The sequence below is a fragment of the Salvelinus sp. IW2-2015 genome, unplaced genomic scaffold (genome assembly GCF_002910315.2).
Source record: "Salvelinus sp. IW2-2015 unplaced genomic scaffold, ASM291031v2 Un_scaffold2640, whole genome shotgun sequence".
Classification (NCBI taxonomy): Eukaryota; Metazoa; Chordata; class Actinopteri; order Salmoniformes; family Salmonidae; genus Salvelinus; species Salvelinus sp. IW2-2015.
Genome location: NW_019943947.1, coordinates 61,604 through 68,308, shown reverse-complemented (window position 1 = coordinate 68,308; position 6,705 = coordinate 61,604). Strand labels below are relative to the sequence as shown.

Genomic DNA, 6,705 nt, shown 5'->3' with positions numbered 1-6,705 from the left:
TCTCTCTATCTTGCTGTCACCCACTAAGCTAGGTACTTGTCATATTTCCTGTAGTTACTGTAGTATTACTGTAAACATGTCAATGTTATATGGACACCTTGAATTTAGGTTATATACCTTTAATAAAGAATTGTTGCTTAGTTACTGTAAACACATAGTGTCAAATAGATCTTTCCAGCTGTCACTAGGTAAACATCTCACACAAGTCCAACCGCATGCAAAGAAGGTGGCCAACCGTCAGCAGGATAACGTGCCTTTTTGATTTGATAAGCTAAAATCATATGGCAACTCCACTAAAAAGAGGCTAATTCTCATTGAATGAATAACAGAGAATTACAACCCCATAAATATAAATCATGAAACGGTCAATTTGGYGAAAGTCTGTTCTATCAGTGGGTAAAATACAAAATGTTACCCATGATTTAGCGTCGAAGTGGGCAGCATGGAAGAATCAGTAAATTGTGTAGGAACGTGTCATTAACTATATAATTCTGGTCCCTGGAGATTTACTCACGTTTCATAACGCTTWTAAAACAATGACCTGCACTCCAGGGTGGCTATTTATATATTTATTTTTTTAAACCAATAGATGGTATGGCCATACTGGTCTAGACTACTTTATGTCAGGATATATGAGGTAAACTAGGGATGTGCATCTTTCAAAATCTACACTTTACAAAAAAATGAAACAATTTCAAAGATTTTTTTTACAGAGTTAGTTCAAAATAAGGAAATTAAAATCAATTCAGACCCAATATATGGATTTCACATGACTGAATATAGATAAGGCATCTGTGACCAACCGAAGCATAATAACAAGGTAGAGGCGTGGATCAGAAAACCAGTCAGTATCTGGTGTGACTACCATTTGCCTCATGCAGCGCGACACATCTCCTTCACATAGAGTTGATCAGGCTGTTGATTTGTGGCCTGTGGAATGTTGTCCGACTCCTCTTCAATGGCTGTGAAGTTGCTGGACGTTGGCGGGAACTGGAACACGCTATCGTACACGTCAATCCAGAGCATCCCAAACATGCTCAATGGGTGACATGTCTGGTGTGTATGCAGGCCATGGAAGAACTGGGACATTTTCAGCTTCCAGGAATTGTGTAAAGATCCTTGTGACATGGGGCCGTGCATTATCATGCTGAACCATGAGGTGATGGCGGAAGATTAATGACCACAATGGACCTCAGGATCTCATCACGGTATCTCTGTGCATTCAAATTGCCAACTACAAAATGCAATTGCGTCAGTTGTTCGTAGTTCATGCCTGCCCATACCATAACGCCAGTCTGCTGCTGTTCGCAACTTAGATGTCAACTAACCGCTCACCCACACGACGCCATAGACTGCCATCTGCCCGGATACAGTTGAAACCAGGATTCATCCGTGAAGAGCACGATGCCAGTGGCCATCGAAGGGTGAGCATTCGCCCACTGAAGTCGGTAACGATGCCGAACTGCAGTCAGGTCAAGACCCTGGTGAGGATGACRAGCACGCAGATGAGCTWCCCCTGAGACAGTTTGTGCAGAAATTCTTCAGTTGTGCAAACCCAAAGTTTCATTAGCTGTCCGGGTGGCTGGTCTCAGACAATCCAGCAAGTGTAGAAGTCAGATGTTGAAGTCCTGGGCTGCGGTTGTGGCTAGTTGGACATACTGCCAAATGATCTAAAAACGATGTTGGAGGTAGCTTATGGTAGAGAAATTAACATTTAATTCTCTGGCGTACATTGCTGCAGTCAGCATGCCAATTGCACGCTCCCTCAACTTGAGACATCTGTAGCATTGTCTGAGACAAAACTGCGCATTTTAGAGTAGCCTTTTATTGTCCCCAGCACAAGGTGCACCTGTGTAATGATCATGCTGTTTAATCAGCTTCTTGATTTACCTRTCAGGTGGATGGATTATCTTGGCAAAGGAGAAACGCTCACTAACAGGGATGGTAACAAATTTGTGCAAAATTTAAGAGAAATACACCGTGTGCATGGAACACTTCTGGTATCTTTTATTTCAGCTCATCAAACATGGGACATTTATATATTTGTTCAGAATAGATACATGGGCGCCGATACGATACGTTTTAGTTTGAAACAATTCTGTGCAAGTGGGTTTKATTAGAGGAACAAATCAAATGCACTAACTTGTTGCATACACRCATTTCTCATTCTAAACTAAAATCTGCTGTGGATGGATCTGTCGGCATCTGTCCCCGTACGCACCTGGACCATAAGGGAGACTAGGCATCTACCACTATCAAATTTGTCCACCCACTTTGGTTATAAAATCACCCRCTAATTAACTTGTTATTTTTGCACTAGTAATATACATACACAGGTTGGAGTCATTAAAACTCATTTTTCAAACAACTACATAAATTTCTCGTTAACAAACTATAGTTTTGTCAAGTCGGTTAGGACATCTACTTTGTGCATGACACAAGTCATTTTTCCAACAATTGTTTACAGACAGATTATTTCAATTATAATTCACTGTATCACAATTCCAGTGAGTCAGAAGTTTACATACACTAAGTTGACTGTGCCTTTAAACAGCTTGGAAAAATCCAGAAGATAATGTCATGGCTTTAGAAGCTTCTGATAGGCTAAATGACATCATTTGAGTCTGTGGATGTTTTTCAAGGCCTACCTTCAAACTCAGTGCCTCTTTGCTTGACATCATGGGAAAATCAAAAGAAAACAGCCAAGACCTCAGAAAAAACCATTGTAGACCTCCACAAGTCTGGTTCATCCTTGGGAGCAATTTCCAAATGCCTGAAGGTACCACGTTCATTTGACCAAACAATAGTACGCAAGTATAAACACCATGGGACCACGCAGCCGTCATACCGCTCAGGAAGGAGACGCGTTCTGTCTCCTAGAGATGAACGTACTTTGGTGCGAAAAGTGCAAATCAATCCCAGAACAACAGCAAAGGACCCTGTGAAGATGCTGGAAGAAACAGGTACAAAAGTATCTATATCCACAGTAAAACAAGTCCTATATCGACATAACCTGAAAGGCCGCTCAGCAAGGAAGAAGCCACTGCTCCAAAACCACCATAAAAAAGCCAGACACATGGGGACAAAGAGCGTACTATTTGGAAAAACGTCCTCTGGTCTGATGAAATAAAAATAGAACTGTTTGGCCATAATGACCATCGTTATGTTTGGAGGAAAAAGGGTGAGGCTTGCAAGCCGAAGAACACCATCCCAACCATGAAGCACGGGGGTGGCAGCATCATGTTGTGGGGGTGCTTTGCTGCAGGAGGGACTGGTGCACTTCACAAAATAGATGGCATCATGAGGTAGGAAAATGATGTGGATGTATTGAAGTAACATCCCAAGACATCAGACAGGAAGTTAAAGCTTGGTCGCAAATGGGTCTTCCAAATGGACAAGGACCCCAAGCATACTTCCAAAGTTGTGGCAAAATGGCTTAACGACAACAAATTCAAGGTATTGGAGTGGCCATCACAAAACCCTGACCTCAATCCTATAGAAAATTTGTGGGCAGAACTGAAAAAGCGTGTGTGAGCAAGGAGGCCTACAAACCTGACTCAGGTACACCAGCTCTGTCAGGAGGAATGGGCCAACATTCACCCAACTTGTTGTGGGAAGCTTGTGGAAGTCTACCCGAAACATTTGACCCAAGTTAGACAATTTAAAGGCAATGCTACCAAATACTAATTGAGAGCATGTAAACTTGTGACCCACTGGGAATGTGATGAAAGATATAAAAGCTTACATAAATAATTATCTACTATTATTCTGACATTTCACATTCCTAAAGTGGTGATCCTAACTGACCTAAGAAAGGGAAGGTGTATGTAAACTTCAACTGTGTTGTGGGAAGCTTACGGATGGCGATGGCATCATCCCATCTGGACAAGAGGAATACCTATGTAAGAACGCTGTTCATTGACTATAGCTCAGCATTCAACACCATAGTACCCTCCAAGCTCATTATTAAACTTGAGGCCCTGGGTCTGAACCCCGCCCTCTGCAACTGGGTCCTGGACTTCCTGACGGCCCGCCCCCAGGTGGTAAAGGTAGGAAACAACATCTCCACTTCGCTGATCATCAACATTGGGGCCCCACAAGGGTGTGTGCTCAGCCCCCTCCTGTACTCCCCGTCCACCCATGACTGCGTGGCCAAGCATGCCTCCAACTCCATCATTAAGTTTGCAGACGACACAACAGTAGTGGGCTTGATAACCAACTACGACGAGACAAGTCTACAGGGAGGAGGTGAGGCACTCGGAGTGGAATGTCAGGAAAACAACCTCCCACTCAACGTCAACAAAACAAAGGAGAGGATCATGGAGGGAGCACCCCCCCCTATCCACAGACAGGACAGCAGTGGAGAAGGTGGAACATTTTAAAGTTCCTCTGCGTACACGTCACTGACAAACTGAAATGGTCCACCCACACAGTGTGCTGAGCGCCTCTTCAACCTCAGGGAGGGTGAAGAAATTTGGCTTGTCACCTAAAAACTTTTACAGAGGCACAATTGAGAGCATYCTGTCGGGCTGTATCACCGCCTGGTACGGCACCTGCACGGCTCTCTCCCGAGGGTGGTGCGGTCTGCACAACGCATCAACGGGGGCAAACTACCTGCCCTYCARGACACCTACAGCACCCGAGGTCACAGGAAGGCCAAACACTAGTCACTTTAATAATGTTTACATATCTTGCATTACTCATCTCATATGTATATACTGTATTCTATATCATCTAATAGCATATACCACTCTGTCATTGCTCATCGATATAGTCTTACTCCATTAGGTATTTGTATAATTGTTAGATATTKCTGCACTGTTGGAACTAGAAGTACAAGCATTTCGCTACACTCGCAATAACATCTGCTGACCATGTGTATGTGACCAATAACATTTGATTTGTTAYCAATTATAATAATGTATGATATGTTATGAATTCTAGCTAGGCTAKGGTTACTTTTAGGAGTTAGCATGTTAGATAGCCATTTTTCAACTACTTAGGCTAAGGTTAATTAGCTAAAATGCTAAAAGTTGTGCGTGATGAGATTTTAACTCACTAGACGTTCACTATATACACACACCCATCCACCCTGGGTTTCTGCCTTAAGTAACCATACCAAAACGTAACGTCGTACTAATTACGAGTGTCCCGGATTCACATTTACTATGTTACATCTAGTCTATGAGACCAGGCTGCCTCTATCTTGGCACTCCCAAAATATTGTTTAGAATGGTGGAGAGGCTATAGAAATACATTGTCTACATTCATTTTAAGACATTTATTCTATTAGACACCATATTGCATTATGTGAGCTAAAACATAAGACATCTAAAAACATTATCCTTAAAGTATAATTTATTTGATGACCAATGTTTTCATCCCCACTACAACAAAAAATACATGTACATTTTGTCCTTGAAATATTTAAATTGTAATACTGTAGAATTTCATTCATTACTATGGAGGACTGCTCCTACGGGACAGTGCCAATATGGCTGACCAGCGGCCTTCAAATCCTCTCATGTCCAATACAAAGCATCAGCAATCCAGGATTTATATACACGTTACTTACTACCCCCCTTGAGAAGATTCGGACAAATTACTAGGCATACTTGAGTCACTCAATCAGTACATAACGTAAGACATTTCACAGAAGTAACAATTTATATTGCCGAAATGTTCTAGCACCGGAAAAAGTACCRAATTTAGCTACTGTTGGGCGAGTGTCATGCGTAACCTCTGGCGGTAACGTAGGATACGTGGGAAACTTGCAATTCTCTCGAGAATCGATACCTCTCGAAATCCTCGTCAATGAGAATAGAGCCTTGTTCTTAACTGGCAGATGTCTGCTCCGCAGAATACTTACTATTACCACCCCCTCCCCCAATCTGAAACAATAGCAACCTAGCTATGGGGGTATCAGAACTGATACACAACAGTAAATTGGTCTCGTACGGTGATGGATCGCGTCTCCCAAACGTCGTTTCTTACCTGTACTGCGCGGCAGCACCGTGGGTAAATCCAAAGTAGTTGCCGGTAGCCATTTTAGCATCTTCACCTAGCCGGCTGGGCACTGCAGAATAGATATATTGAGGGTAAACGGTWGGCTAGCACAGGTTGGCTAGCTAGTTACTGTTAGCAGCTATACCCCCGCATTAGTGCAAAGAGAGCTCCTCAATTCAAGACCCACCGACCAAAACCAATCTTTCCCCGTAAACATTAGAAATAATGAATAGTCTTGAAATGTATTTATTTGTTTTCATAAATATTTACTCACCATAGGTGAAGGAGACCACTGGACATATAGGAATCATTGGTTCGTGTTTCACAGACTACGAACTCTGACTCATAACCCTGCGTATGGTATTTATATGAGGTCGGACCAGGAAATGGATCCGCACATGCGCCGTACACACAGACAGGATGGGAATTGTAGTTCTACAATGCCGATTAATTTGTTTTCCTCAAGGTCAGATGACTGTGGCACAATATGATATCAAATCATAGACTCTTTATATGAAATGTGTCTATATGTGTTGGGTCTAAGTAACCRTTACAAGGAAAGTAACACTATTCATTTGTTATATTTTTCTCTCAGAATAGTATAATATGCCATAGCAAATGCTTTTATGACATAGGTGGTTCGAAGCCATGCATGATTAACCTTGCCAGAGAGCTGAAGACGGCTTTACCTCAGTGGGA

At 42.4% G+C, this 6,705-nt stretch overlaps 1 pseudogene; it reads right to left on the bottom strand.

Annotated features, from left to right (window-relative positions):
- Positions 1–6,353, bottom strand: part of LOC112074458 (zinc finger RNA-binding protein-like) — a 51,804-nt pseudogene extending 45,451 nt beyond the window's left edge.
- Between the last annotated feature and the right edge of the window lie 352 nt (positions 6,354–6,705).